General features: G+C 40.7%; 1 long non-coding RNA gene across 4 annotated transcripts in view; it reads right to left on the bottom strand.

Annotated features, from left to right (window-relative positions):
- The window catches only part of LOC309378852, a 156,640-nt gene extending 141,656 nt beyond the window's left edge, over positions 1 to 14,984 (bottom strand). For 3 of the 4 annotated variants that reach the window (XR_014172197.1, XR_014172198.1, XR_014172199.1), the window contains exons 1-2: positions 14,863 to 14,984; positions 13,194 to 13,291 (exon numbers count right to left, since the gene is read on the bottom strand). This is a non-coding gene — a long non-coding RNA (uncharacterized lncRNA). Of the gene's footprint in view, positions 1 to 13,077; positions 13,292 to 14,862 lie in introns of those variants that run through there. The other variant, XR_014172200.1, reaches the window with a different exon arrangement.
- Between the last annotated feature and the right edge of the window lie 823 nt (positions 14,985 to 15,807).

The raw sequence follows: 15,807 nt of genomic DNA, 5'->3' as shown, positions 1-15,807 counted from the left end.
GCTTCCTGTTTCTTTCTGGGGTCAATTCGGAGTATTGATTCTAGCTTTTAAAACACCAAATGGCTTAGGAAAAGATATTACTTTAGGGCGCAGCTTACGTCTTGGGAAATTCAGTGAGTGTGCACAAAAAACAGGGCTGCCTTGTGGCAGAAATTCATCAGGTTCTCTCTTTGTATGTGTCTCATGAAAAATTGAAGACACTTATTTTAAAAGACTTTAATGTGCAGCACCTCATTTTGTTGACAGTCTTAATGTAAAACTGTTACTTTTATTATTACCGCTATGAGGTTTCTGTTTTGCTTTGCTTTAAGTGTTGCTAGATTTTTGTTATTGCTTTTAGAAATTGTTTGTTGCACTTAAAGGTAAAGGGATCCCTGACAATTAAGTCCAGTCGCGTACGACTCTGGGGTTGCAGCACTCATCTCGCCTTAAAGCCCAAGGAAGACGGCATTTTACATTTGTATTAATTATATTATTATTTTCTCCTATTATTTTCTATACTAGTCTATGTACACTTAGTAGAGGAGTGGGGTATTAGTATGAGGAGGAGGAGGAGGAGAATCTCAAGGGAACGGAAACAGCCCAATGAAGAATCACCATACTCAGTGGCCACAGAATGTCCCCTGACTGATGTATCTGTGTAGAAACTGGAAAATCAAATAGGTGTGGAAGGATTGAATTTAGGAGCATCTATCTAAAGGTGAGAAACTTAATTCAATTTATAGCTTCTCCCTACAGAAAACCTGTTTTGCACATCTGGGATCATAGACAGAGTTGCTGAATTGTCACTTAGGCTGTTAGTCACCAGAAATAGGCTATAAAAAGAATGTATTATGATAACGAATAATTCCTGATACAGAAATGGAAGGTGAAAGGTTAAATCAACAGTAAATAACCAGTACTGGAAAATAGATGTTTTTTCATATCTGCTCTCTAATGAGAATATAATTAAGCATAAGATATAAATTTCAGGTCTTTGAAGAAATTCAGTTCCTGAATTTTGCTGACAGTGAAATGGGGAAAATCTTTTTAATTGCGTTTTCTTTATTGCATTTTTCTTTATTTCTTCATATTTCCAACTAGTTGCTTTAAATATTTACAGATTTGTTCTCAATATATTTTGCCCTGGAAGAGCTGCATCCAAATAATGTATAGGTTTGTTTTTCATTCTGATATGGGTTTCATTATTTGAAAATTTAATTAATGTGAAGAGACTGTGAGAGGTTGTCAGCTTACAGCCACAAAGTGATCCTGGGAAGTAGAATTCATTTCAGCCAAAAACCAAAACAAAGGCAGCCATATTTCATACATTATCATGTATCTTGTAGAAGTACTAATGATACAATGGAGCTGGTGAACTTGGGAAGAAGTAAACAAAAGATTATGAGTATAATTTCAAAGAATAACAGCTACTTCAGGAACATGTTATCATCTGAGGAAATAAATCACCTCCTCCAATAGTGAGTTCATTACTCTCCTGATGACAGAAATGAAGGCAAATCAGGAACACAAAAAAAGAGGAAGACATCATCACTGGGGGACGCCAATGTTTGCAGAAGTACAAAAACAACATTATAAACACGCAGAATGGGGAGATGACCCCCCCCCCACAAAAGCAGTCCAGTGAGAACTGAGCATGCTCATGACACCAGAAGTCACAGAGTATTGTGAATTGGCTTGCTTGAGCCTTTAATAAGTTATAATGTTCTAGTGGATTGAACCCTGAATAAAAGCATTCCTGTTAGAGGGGTAGATAGACTGTAATATTTTGTTGCACATCTTAGTGGTATAATAATAAATGTGAAGATCACAGTGAAGTCTTGTGATTGGTGATAGAGGCACTTTATTGTTATGGTACTGTTTGTTGTTTGCTGCTGCCCAGCAAGGGGCTTACCTGCTGCTGAGGGCCTGAAGGGCCTTGCCTGCCTCCTTCCATCTGGGCAGAAAGGGCTCCATTTTTGTTATTTAAATTGCTTTTATTTTTTATCTATGTCATTTTAAATTGTGATTAATGCTGTATTCTTAGTTTTAGATTTTATGATTTATGTGGAAATTGTTTTCCATTTGGTTGTGTACTTTTTGATGTGTTTTATTTATTGCTTATGACTTTTGTTATGTTGGTAATTATGTAAATCTTGTCATGTTGTAAGCCGCCTTGAACATGGCTTTAACTATGGAAAGGCGGCATACAAATATAATGATGATGATGATACGGAATGCTAAAATGGCAATCCTATACACACACATCTGGGAGTTAGGCCCATTGAATTCAATGAATTTTACCTCTGAGTAGATATGTGATATGAATGCTTGAGTCTACATTATTTATTCTGCTTACCATTAGTGTGACATTTCAGGTCACCATTTCTTACTACACTGTTCCAGTAACCAGAGCATCCTCAGTCGAAAAGTTTAAAAAAGCAATTGTTCCACACAGTGCACTTTAGTGCTTTTGATTCAACTCTAATGCACTTGGTATGTAAATAAGGAGCTGTGATTTGTTAATGACTAGAGGAGATAAAAATACCCGATGAAGGGGCGCTGTGATAACTATTTTGCATGCATTATAGTGCAAATGTTAAGCAAGAGGTGCCAAAATAAAGTTTCTTTAGATATAGTGGTTTCACTAAGGTACCACAGATCGCAAGATAGATTGTTACAGGGCACATGGTAACCCTTTGCTCTTTCTGCTCCCATGGCTCACACTATAAGGAAGAATTGTAGCCATTTCATTCTTCATTTGTTTGAAATGTTTCATATCCTGCCTTTCAGTATACAGTTTCAAGGTAACTAACAACAAATTAACTGATATGGTAATTAGTTTGACTTCACCCCAAAGGCGCACTCTTTCATTGTCTCCCGAGACAGCAATGCCAACAATGGTAATTAATTAATTAAATTCTGAACAAGGATCCATAAGAAAGGATTGGTAGTAAAGCAACATTAAAGCAATGATATGGCAGTCCCATAGGATAGCAGTAAAAAGCAAGGAAAAAGTATACCATCCATTGAAAACTTGGGAGAATAGAATTTCCTTACCCTGATGCCTCAAAGTTAATAGGATGTGAAATGTCCCTGCATATGGTATTTCCCAGCTGAGGAACCATCAAAGAGAAGGCCCTATCACTAGTCACCATCCACCTCTGAAGATGGGAACACCTGCAACAGGAATTCTGAAGATACATCAAGTGATCTTTCTCAAAACCGTATCCCAAACCAGATAGGGTCTTTGCTTTGTTACTTCAGAATAAATCCAGCTGTACTTAATAGTATCTACTGCTGAGTAAACCTGTGCACAAATTAGAGCTACATGCTACTTTTTGTATACATCTACTTCCTCTTTACACACTTGATTCCTTGCTTTTATATACAGCAGATACCCAGTTTGAACTTTGACCACATACATAGAGGCATTCCTCAGTGGCCTCCAAGTGGCCACTATAATGTTTGAAGCTACCTTTTCTATCTCTTGTTGTCTAGTGTCATATGAAATGGACATGATGCACTGAGCACATCTTCCCTACCTGTTTACTGGCATCTCTTGTTGTCTTTAAGCTCTGGGTCCTACCAAGGGTGAAACGTCCAAAGACAGGCAATTTCACGATACATAGTGAAGACTCCTGTCAAACATTCAGGGATCCACTAAATATCATTGTCCTGAGGCCTCTAGTAATTTTAATTGGATCTGGACTGTAAGTATTAAACAGCAAATTGAAAAAACCCACACTAGTAGCAGCACTAAAAGAAAGCTTGTAATGAGCAGGCATACTTTTCACCAACATCATGTCTTAAAAATATTCATTGACTGTTGCCTACAAGAACTTGCCAATCAGATAATAGGATTTTGACTTTAAAAATCATTATGAAACTGTTGTGTGAGCTTTTCTTTTTGGGGGCATGGAGGGAAAGATATAATTTTAAAGCAAATAAATTAGAAAGCTCAATTTGAAAGACATTTCTAAAGTACAACTGGCATTCTGAAAGCTCCAAAGGTTATGGATGTTTTGTCCCAGAATTTGATAACAGCACAACAGAAATGCAATATTAAAAAATAGGAAAGCCGTTTCCATTATTGGCTTCTGCTTAAGAGAATTTCATTACATGAACATTATAAAATCAATCTGAGAATAAATATTAAATGCCGATGTTCAACAAATATTAATGCAAGTTGGAAGCAGTTAACCAGCCTAGGAAATTAAAACAAACCTCAGGTGCAGAGTTACAAGCAGCAATAAAAGCCTCAGGGCAAATTTGATATGGGAGATTGCACAAAGGGTCTCTCTCCCCCCACTTCTCATAACATCTAGAACTCATTCATCTGATGAAAGAAATCGGCAATAGAAAAGGGAGTATTTGATGTGTAATACCACACATCAAAATGTGATGATGGCTGCTAGATTAGATGGCTTTAAACAAGGATTTGACATAGTCCTATAAGACATAAATTTGGCATCAGCTACTAACCATGACAGTTAAATGGGTAATCCCCAGGTCCACAAGCATTATACCACTTAGTATCAGGTGACAATTAAGCAGCTGAGCTCCCTGAAGCATCTATCTGCCTGACTACCATTTGGAAACAGGATGCAGGATGGGTGTGATCTTGCATTGATTCAGTATGACAATTATAATGTTTTTAGGTGTTCAGTACAGACTTTGAGGCTTCTCGCCTAAACCCACTGACTAGGCAGTAATCCCCAGTGAACTTAATGAAACTCACTTCTGAGTAAACATGTGTATGATTGTGCTGTTAAGATTTATATTGTTCAGAAGGACTGAAAGCATAGGCCTCAGTGTAGAACTTGGATCTTGAATTGAAATATCTTTCATAAAATGGCAAAACAGAGCAAATGCATCCTTAAGTCTGAGGGCTCCTCAGTTTATTCAGCATTCATCCTGATTATTTGCACAAAGGTTACATGGCAATTATACAGTGTCTGCTCTTTACTGAGCATTTGTTCTGATTTGCTTGCAGAAAGGCTCTATGATGATGAGCATTCAACTAAGCTGTTCTGGTGCAAGAAACCCACTGTTTAAAATGATGTATTTTTGCGGTAAGGAAAGTGATGGGCAAATGCATTTATCATACATTTTGGTGCATTATCCCATCACTTTCTTAACTGCAAAAAGTACATTTTTAAAAAGCGGATTTGTTGTACCAGAGCCAAAATTTTATGCCTACATTTCTAGTATGTCCCACAAAATACTGACTGTTCAGAGCTGACCAGAACCAAATCAGATAGCTGCATTGAAGAAAATGGGATTGCTAAATAGTTTGTGAATTGTGGAAGTGGTTGAATGAAAAATTAAGATCAGACTTGATAAGAACCTTCTCCTTTATAATTTGCATGTTTTAAAAGACTGACATCTGAACATTACTTTTCCGTTTAAGAAATGTATGGAGATTTTAAAAATAGAGCCTTTTAACCGGAAAGGTATTAGGAATAGTTACACTTTTTTTTTAACAGCAGATTTATAAAAGAAGCACCATCTCTCTAGCCTGCACAGTCGAATCTAAAGCAACTGGTAGCACCACATGCCTGAATGGACATTTGCCTTAGGGTGAATCAGACCTTTGGTTTATCTTCATTGGTACTGTGTATTTTGATGAGCAATGTCGCTCCAAGTCTTAAGCAGGTTATGGTCTTTCCCAACTCTTTCCACCTGATTAATGTTTATTTACTAGAGACAACGGGTATTAAACTTTTTATCATCTGCTTGCAAAATATATGCTGTGCTACTGAGCTGTGACTCTCCATCCCCCTGGGACATTTCCTTTGTCCTAGAAGGCTGTGCCCCTAACCCCAGATGGGTAGGGGATAAGTGTAGAAATTAAGTGGCAAGGAAAATACACTGGGCATTCTCAGAGGCTGTAATTTCATTACTGTAATTTGTATGAAATACTGATTGCATTGGGCTGTTTCTCCTTTAACCTGTCAAGAGATGAACAATGTTACTGACATAAGCCACAATGAACTTCCATTTTTGCAAGCCCCTGTACTGTGTGGTACTTTTAGATGAATTGTGTCTTAGCCTTCAAGGAAAAATGCTTCTCACCTTCAATGGCACTGATGGTCACATATCCATAAGGCCAATAAGGACCCCTGGACAGTTAATTCCAGTCAAAGGAGACTATGGGGTTGCAGCACTCATCTCACTTTCAGGCTGAGGGAGCTGGCGTTTGTTCACAGATAGCTTTCCAGGTCATGTGGCCATCATGACTAAACTGCTTCTGGCGCAAAGGAACACCGTGATGAACCCAGAGCACATGGAAACGTCATTTACCTTCCTGCCACAGTGGTACCTATTTATCTACGTTTACTGGTGTGCTTTCGAACTACTAGGTAGGCAGAAGCTGGGACAGAGCAACAGGAGCTTACCCCGTTGTGCAGATTCAAACTGCCAACCTTCTGATTGGCAAGCCAAAGAGGCTCAGTGGTTTAGACCACAGCACCACCCGCATCCCTTATAATGCCAGTAAGGTAAATGGAAATTATGAAACAATCCTGTGTGTATTTCCATGTATATAGAATTGTAGCCCTAGTCACTAGATTGATACATCCTGTGGAATTTGATATCCCAGGGTTATGTGAGAATATACCTTAAGAGAGTGAGTACTATGGAATGGAGAGGATGATTATATATTTTACTTGGCCAGCAGCATTTGCTGAAGACAGTTTTCAAAGGGGGTGAAGTTGTCTTTGAGGCACAATTCCGCATCTTACCATATGTTCTAATTTCCCGTGATTCTTAGGCAGCATTTCAAGAACATAAATCAAAATCACAACATGAAAATAAATTTTGAATGAAAATGGATACTCGCTGCCTCTCTTTAACAAGATAGGAAATATACGTATGCAGTGCAACACACTCTTTATCCAAATTATGGGGTGTGTTTAAGATAACATGCAGTTCTGGGGGTTTGGATCAAAACTTGACACAGAATAGCAGTGGAGGGACACAGTAAACTTGGAAAAGAAGGGTCAATAGTCATATTATAGAGGGAAAGGCCAGGAGCTCTTAATGAAATCTACAAGTCTCAATCCTTGAAGTCATTAACTCAAATTAAAGCCAAATCATGCCTACCCAAGAAGACTTCCAAAAACAACATTCAGATTTGCATCTAATCATCAGACCATCACAAAATAGCTCAGAAGGTAGAGGATGAAACTCTTAATCTCAGGGTCATAGGTTTGAGCTGCGTATTGGGTGAAAGGTTCTTGCATTGCAGGGCACTGGTCTAGATGATCCTTGTGGTCCCTTCCAACACTATGATTCTCTGTTATTGTGGACTTGGTGCTGGTGAGTGTATGTCTGTGTGGCCTATATGTACGTCTGTGCACTATATATCCGTAGTGTGCATACATATGTATGTACGCATACATTGCCTATGCCCAGTTCTGACATGTGACCCATTCAAGGGTGGCTGACAGTCAATACGGTCCACTGGCCAAAAAAATTTTTTTTTAAAAAAATATTTTTGTCCTGCCCCTTCCCCCAAAAGAGCCCGGGGTTGCAAAAGGTTTGCTACCCTGTCGTTGAGCCTCATCTATTTAATTTTGCTGTCTCCTCTCAAACTCCATTTTGAGATTGGAACTAAATTCAAACTCTATGCCTTCAACATCAAGCTAGCGTCCTATCCTCCAGCTTTGTTTAGTGTACAACTTGATAAAGAATTCTGGATTGTGTATTCTCTCTTAAACAAGGGAATGCAGTGAATAGACCTGAAAAACCTGCTCACAATTTTGTGGTTTTGCTTGGTATTAATAGATGCTTGGCTTTCTGTGAATTTTTGTTCCCTTGCCCCCAGTCCAACAATGTTTTAACCACTTCAGCAACTTGCAGGCAGCAAGTGATCCTATGGAAATTTCCCAGTCATTAACTGGTGGACCTTCCTCCTACCCAGCACGGGATGTACACAATGCATGCAGATTGCTTAAAATGTTTATAACGCTTCAAAAAGTGGATTGTTTTACTTACATAGTTATCACTGCTATTATGTAGTAAAGGTAAAGGGTAAAGGGACCCCTGACCGTCAGGTCCAGTCACGCATGACTCTGGAGTTGCGGCGCTCATCTCGCTTTATTGGTCGAGGGAGCCGGCGTACAGCTTCCAGGTCATGTGGCCAGCATGACTAAGCCGCTTCTGGTGAACCAGGGCAGTGCATGGAAAGGCTGTTTACCTTCCTGCCGGAGTGGTACCTACTTATCTACTTGCACTTTGATGTGCTTTCGAACTCCTAGGTTGGCAGGAGCAGGGGCCAAACAACGGGAGCTCACCCCGTCGCAGGGATTCGAACCACCAACCTTCTGATTGTCAAGCCCTAGGCTCAGTGGTTTAGACCATAGCGCCACCCGTGTCCCCCTTTGTTTTTTTCCCCAGAAAATGATGCTGCTGCTTTCTGGAAAGGGGTATCTTGAACCCAGTTGCTATTAGATCTGCACTACTAACCTATTTATTTTCAGGTTATGGCATCGGTTCTTGTTTTAATATCCCCAGCTGGTTAGAGACATAGGTACTTAAAGGACCACCTCTCCTTATATTTTATTCTCCAAGCATTTTGTTCAACTTCCAAGCCTCTGATTTGGATTCATTTGAAAGTTGATGTAAGGATATGCGGTAGGCAGGCCCACTAAGCCACAACACTACATATGCTTTTTTATTCTACTTTAAAACCAGAATGAGCATAATACATTTTGTTTCCTGGGCAGAGCAGCTAATGGGATTCCCCATCCCATGTTGAGAAGCACAACATGGTCAAATTATTTTGGCACCTGAGGCAGAAAATCCCACAACTATAACTACTTCTCCTGCTCCCTAGTAATCCAGTAATAATAAATTAAATAACTAACAATTGTTGCCTTTTCATCCAAAACTAGCTGCCTCAGGTACCCACCTCACTCTCTCTAATGGAAGGGTACAAGGAGTAGTGGGGTATCAGAGTTGTCTTTGGCATGAGTCCTCATCTTTTTGGATCTTCTGTTTTGTTTGTTTTTATGCTATGATTATGTTGGTGCTTTTATGTTGCCGTTTGTTTATTTATTTAACAAAAATATATACTACTTTATTATGCTAACAAACCTTTAAGCAGTTTACAATATATTAAAATTCTCAATAAAAACAGGGATCTAAAAGCATTCAAAAGACGATGAAAACCAACAAATTGATGCTAGCTAAAAAGAGATAAAACACTTGTAACTTCCTTACTGTTCTTATTTGTTGTAATCATGTTTTTATTGTTCAAGCATAATTTTTATTTTGTAAGCTGCTCTGGTTGCTTCTGAATAAGAGAGATTGGACACACACAAAATAAGCAATTACTATGAGGTATAAATGTGCTCTTAAAATACTGTTTTCTTGTAATTTAATCTTGATTGTATCAAAGTGTGGGCCTTTACACTTCACTGAGAATCTTTCCCCATTTCAGAGAAAACTCTTCTACCCACCCACCCAAATTTGAAATGGTATTCCAGTTCCTTCATCATCGATAGTCAATGTGATCATTTTGACATCTGAAATGTGCCTTGTGATCTTAGCTGTGCAGAGCAATTGAGATATCCATCAGTGGCAGTTCCTGCTGAAGCAATCCCGCAGGGTATGCATATGCCAGAGATCAATGCAAGCACTTGATAAAAGGCTATTACAAATATGACTGAATATGCATATATATACGAAAAGCAGAAAAATATGTTCATCTCATCCTAGTACTTTCAGAAAGATGAAAATGTAAAGGGTTGTGTAAAAAATGGTCCCTAAAAGTTTAGAAAATTGTCACTTGTTGCCTTAGCTGAGTTGAAAGGCAGTTTTCAATCAGCAAAAAAACTTTTTTCTGCCTTGAGATAGTGAGAGCCTGAGGCAAGTAGGGAAAATTGAAGCTACATGAGCTTCCTCTGTCAGAGATGCAGCTGAAAGAGATACACTAAGAATATGCTAAAACTGTAAGATGATAGATTGGATTGGATCAGCTTGTCCTGGTACAGAGGAGTATACTAGCTTTCAAATTACATGCTCAGACCAATCATGTGGAAAGTCTCTTGTTTACCTCTCTTGAACCATTTGTAGTGGATGCATGAATGAAAGCTAAAGCTCCAGAGGCTATCTCTGACCTCCTAACAAGAACAGTTAGTTACATCTTTAGCAGAATTACTGAAGTCCTTCCAGCTCTTTCACTCATATTTTATGCATGGCTATTTTCTTGAATTTCTAATTTGTGTTTCAGAATGCATTGATGATTTAGTTCGCTCATAGGATATAGATTAGAATGCCTTTTAAAAAGCAACAGTATTCATCTCAATATTGAGATGTTTATGTATCCTTGATGATATTCCAGAAGATGGGGCAGATTTTCAAGATCCCCTCTATTTAGTGAGGGACCATGATGCCATGTGCCCTACTTTACAGAGGACAGCCCTTCAGAAGTACTCCCAAGCTGCGTGCTCCTTCAGATGGAGTGTGCTCCTTCAGGGCATTGTAAACCTGTGAGAGGTAAAACTACAGTGCCTAGAATTCTTTGAAGGGAAAGCACTATACGGTAGTAACACTCAATCCAGTGAGCGAGTGCTGTGGGTAGAATTTCCAGCACTCAAACATGCGGATAAATGTCTAGTGCACACACCATACTGTCATGTCTGGCTATAAATAAAAATCAGGCAACCAGAAATGTAATGAGGCTGAACAAAGGAAACTAAAATAAGCTAAAGGATACCATTCAATTGCCCAGTTTTTCAAAAGTAGACAAGAACTTTTCTTTTTCATGATTTAGCAAGGGAAAAAGCCAGAAAAGCTAAGCCTTACTGTTAATTGGTCTATTTATATAATGTTTGCAGCCACGTTGGTCCATTATAATAATAAAACAATAAAAGCAAACATTTATTGGGATTAAGCAAAATGTTACAAAACAGTCAACAATCATTTTAGGTGTCTCTTTGAGGCTGTATGTTATATTAAACAAAAATAGCCAAGTGAGCATAGTGACTTATATAACAATCATGCACTGAGAAGGCACCAAATTAAACAATGTGTGGGCTTATACATGGTGATCGTGTTAAGATATTAGGGCATGTGAGCATGCATAGGCAACTGAGCATGGTATAATATGCACAGTGACTCATATACTGTAACAATCTTATGCTTTTTTAGCAGAGCCCTAAATTTACATTAAATGTAGACTAATATGTAGCGACCATTTTCAGATATCAGGGCATGTGGTACTGCACATCTTTGGGCATGTGATGGAGCAAAGTATAATGCATTGTCTGAAGACCATTGTGTATGACTCACTTTGTGTTATGCTATGCTTTGTCAGCTGCACATGCACATACACCCCTGCAATATCTGCAAATGATCACCATATTTGGTGTGATTTTGGTGCTTTTGTGAAAAAGTACACAATTATTATATGACACACCAAGTATTATATTATGCTCAAATATTAAACAGGCCTTGCGTGCACACACGTGTGCAATAGCACATGCCTCATACATAATCTTTGTGAAAACTTGTACTGTGCTGCCACAGTTATACAGTGGTACCTTGGTTTACGACTATAATCTGTTCTGGAGGTCCGTTCGTAAACCAAAACAGGTCGTAACCCAAGGCGCGCTTTCGCTAACGGGGTCTCCAAAAAAAAGGGGGGGGAAAGGTCGTAATCAAAAAAAAATTGTTCGTAAACCAAAAAAAATTGTTCATAATAAAAAAAGGGGTTGTAATCCAAAAAAAGGTCGCAAACCGGGACACGCACTTCCAAGTTTGAATTAGTCATAATTAGTCTTAGATTTTTGACCAAACTGCGGGAGGCAGTGGAGGACAGAGGTGCCTGGCGTTCTCTGGTCCATGGGGTCACGAAGAGTCGGACACGACTAAACGACTAAACAACAACAACAACAACAGTCTTAGATTTGGAAGGAACCCCAAGGGCCATCTAGTCCAGCCCCCTGCAATGCAGGAACCTCAGCTAAAGCATCCGTGACAGGTGGCCATCCACCTCTGTTTAAAAACCTCCGAGGGAGAAGAGTCCTTCAGAAAAGATAGATTATCTAGTAAAAGAAATGTTCCTTTAAAAAAACCACCTCAAAATACTTTCCAGATTGTAACATAATCTTTGCACTAACTTAATTAATAAAGCATTTTCTGAAATTTGCCTGTAGTCCAAGAATGCTGAAATACCACAAAGGGAGTCAGGTCTCTTCATCTCCAGTGCACAGATGCAGGTGCGAGGAATCTTTGAGCTTTGTTGCTGAACTGCAATTCCCATCAGCCCCAGCAAGTGTGGCCAAAAACCTATGGAGGGTATTGTTGATTGGTTGACATCTGCTTGTCTCAGGAGACAATGGAGGAGTGTGCCTTTGGGGGTGAAAAACTGTTGGAGAGTTACAGCACCTGCTGTGGCTGTAGAGACCAATATGGGAGAGACATGTTTTGTTACAGCTGGGGCAGTTGAAGGCACCTGGTTGTGCTGCTGCAGATGCACCATGGCGTTTCTTCTTTCTGTGCTCCTCCCCCCATGTTGTGTCCCCGACCAGAGATACTGCCCCTCCTGGTAACATGACATAGTCAATCCCAATAGTGGATCCCAAAGGGCATTTTTCACCTGTGTGTAATTTTAATAATAATTATGGTATTTTTTTATTCAATTTCTTCATCACCCTTCACCACAACATCCTAGGGCAGTTCACAACATTAAAACCAGTTTAAAATAAATACAATTAAAAGGATAGGGCGGTTACAGGGTATGTATGTATTGTGAATATACATGCAAATATATTGTACAGTACCTGGCTATAAATACAAATCAAGCCGTCAGAAATGAAGCGGGGGGAGCTTAAAACAATGGGATTTAAATAAGCAATAGGCCACCAACCAGCCGTCCAATTGTTTTAAAATAGACACTACCTTTTGGTAGTGGAGAATTATGCCTGGGCTCTGGCTCGTTGCTTGATAAAAATAATCATCAGAACACAGACCTGGACTCCACTGAGTTTCTGACCTCTATGAACCTCTTTCTCATCTAGCACTTTAGACTGCAACCCTGCGCAGTGAGGGCCCCTAGAAGAGGGATCAGTCATGATTAATCTGACACTTTATTAATAGAAGTTTTAATCATGTCCTTGAAGTGTTTTCCCAAAAAAGAAAAAAAAGATACATAGCCAAAGAAGAAAACATATTACTCGAATATTTCATACATTTACACTCACAGTTGCGGTGTTTACTCAAAAGGAAGCATGCTGTGTCCAGCGAGGTTTGCATTTACCTGGGACTGCAGTTTCAGAGATTTTCATGCTGGCCGGAGGCACTGTTAAACAAACAAACAAACAAACATTTAAGCTAACAAAAATGTAACTGCTTTCCTATTTTCCAAAAAATATTTTTTGTTACTTTGAATCCAGTTTTGGGGTTAGACTAAATGTGATGCTGTAAAGGGAAGTACAAACATTTAAGCTAGCAAAAATGTAACTGCTTTCTTATTTTCCAAAAATATTTTTTGTTACTTTGAATCCAGTTTTGGGGTTAGCCTAAATGTGACGCTGTAAAAGGCAGCTCAGTTTCCGTATTTATTTATTTAAATATACTAATCTGCTTCCATCAGTTTTGTTTCTTACATTGAGTCAGCAGCTTATTGCGCTCCTGTGCACCACCGTAACTTTTAGATCCAAAATTATGCACGCCTCGAGTACGGGTTCTGAAGTCGATGTTTTTCGTTATATTACATTCTACATCTATTTCACTTTGGTGCTAATCCAGCTGATACTATCCTGTTTTCCTGAGAGGCCGCCTTTGTTTTCGGAAACAGTTCATGACCCTAACCCCTGCCCGGAATCCAGCACTTCTTTTCTGTCCAGGATCACATTCTGGTGGATCACTGGGTTGATGGTTCAGGGATATCGGCAGCCGTTGGAAGCGAAAGACCTGTGGTCGTTAAACAAGGAGGATACATCTGAAGAAGTGGTGCCTGATATGGAGTCAGCAGCTGTGGGGTTATGTGCTCTTCTGGGCACATTGCACAATAGACAGCGGAACCTCAGAGCATATGAAAATTTCATTATGTGCAATCCTTCAGAGCAGACATTTAAAGGAAGGTCTTGCAAAGTCGCCTTTAGCAATACTCCCTTAAGGAAATGTGCTATTATTGACGGAAAGCCGAGTGGCTGACAAGACAAGAAACAAAAGCTGAACAGTGTTCATGCAGGAATTGCAAATTCACGCAAGAACACATGCAAAGCAGGAGTTTTTTTCCCCTTTTTCTTTTCACAAGACCTGCAATGCTGTGCGAATCTGTGGCTCTAAATCCCAATGTTCACATTAGTACTGTCGGGGTGTGCATTTCCCCCTCCCCTCAAGTTAGCCACAAAGCATATTGTTGGAACCAAGGTGGGAGGTTCCTTTGGGAAGGAGGGGAGAGCCACATATGCCATGATTTCAACTACCTTGGGGGGAAGGTGGGGTATCATGTATAATAAAGAATACACCAATCAATGGATGATCTGCCCATCAACTCCACCCACTCAAATTGGGTACCTCAGTTGGTTAGGGCATGGTATGCTGATAATGCCAAAGTCTGATGCCCATGTGGGACAGCTGCGCATTCCTGCATTGCAGGGGGTTGGACTAGAATATGGTGATTAGAATATGGTTCCCGCTCTACAATTCTCTGAGGATACGAAATGGAGTACCAGGCTCGAGAGTGTTTTTGTGTGTGGTTTTTCTCTCAGGCGCTTTCCTTAGGCATGAAGTGACTTATGGGGCTGCTGAGGCAGAATGAGGGCCAGGCTGAAGGGACTCTCCCCCTTTCTCCAACAAGCACTGACTGCTCCGAATAATGATAATTTTGAGGCGAGGTTCCCCAGTGACAAAGATTCTTCTCACCTGCCAGGCCCACCCAGCGCCATCATTTAATATCCTTTCGGCACCAGGTGAGGTAGAAGGGAAGTATTTATTTCCCCCATTTGATGGGTGGCGATATTTTTGCTATGTTGGTGTTTCCTTTTTGGCTTTATGGAGTGTGTGCATGTGTTTGACGCCTTTTATTGTGAGGTATTTTGTTTCTCTTTTTCTCTGGATGGTTCTTTGCTCTTAAAACGAGTCGCTCACAGGCCCCTTGCACTGGACGGATAATTTTATTGACTAAATTTCCATAGCATATTGTTCTCGTCAGGAGAGAGAATCCCTTTTCCCGCGCTTTAAAATAACGGCATTTTCTGAGAGAGAGACAGACAGCGCGAGCGGTTTGGCAAACGAGGATGACGCGCTTAGAGAATTTTAATTTTGGGGGCGGAGGGGGGGAGTTGTTGGAGGGAAAAGATCCGCCAACCACGTGACGGGCGCTGGCGGGAGGAAACCGTTGGCGTCGAACGCGGCCTCGTGACGCCACAAGAGCCCCGCGTGCCTCCTAGGCGTTCGCCCGGCGCCGCGCATGCGCGCGCATCCTCCTCCTTTCGGGTCCCCCTCGCGCGTGGCGCGTGCCCCGCCCGCTGGCCTCCTCCTCGTTTGCCTCCGCCCTGTCCCCCCTCCCCTCCCCCAATTCCTTTTTTTAACATCCACTTTCTCCCCACCTACCCCCCCACCCCGCTCCCCTTCGTCTGCGTGGACGGAGGGAAGGGGAGCGTCACTTTGGGGGGGCGCGGGGTGGGGTGGGGGCGTTTGCCTGGCGCCCCTCGGACCCCTGGCTGGCCCAGGGGCGGGGGGCGAAAACTATGCCGCGCCAGGAGCTGCTGGAAGCACCCGAGCAAGCCAGGAGCGAGGGCAACAGGCCATGAGGAGCGACCACCATGGAATCCAGATATCCTTCCTCGCTGTTTTCATTCCCCAGCA

The sequence above is a fragment of the Podarcis melisellensis genome, assembly GCF_964234715.1.
Source record: "Podarcis melisellensis genome assembly, chromosome: 10".
NCBI lineage: Eukaryota > Metazoa > Chordata > Lepidosauria > Squamata > Lacertidae > Podarcis > Podarcis melisellensis.
Note: the sequence above shows the minus strand (reverse complement) of the source record. Positions and strands in the feature narration are given on the sequence as shown.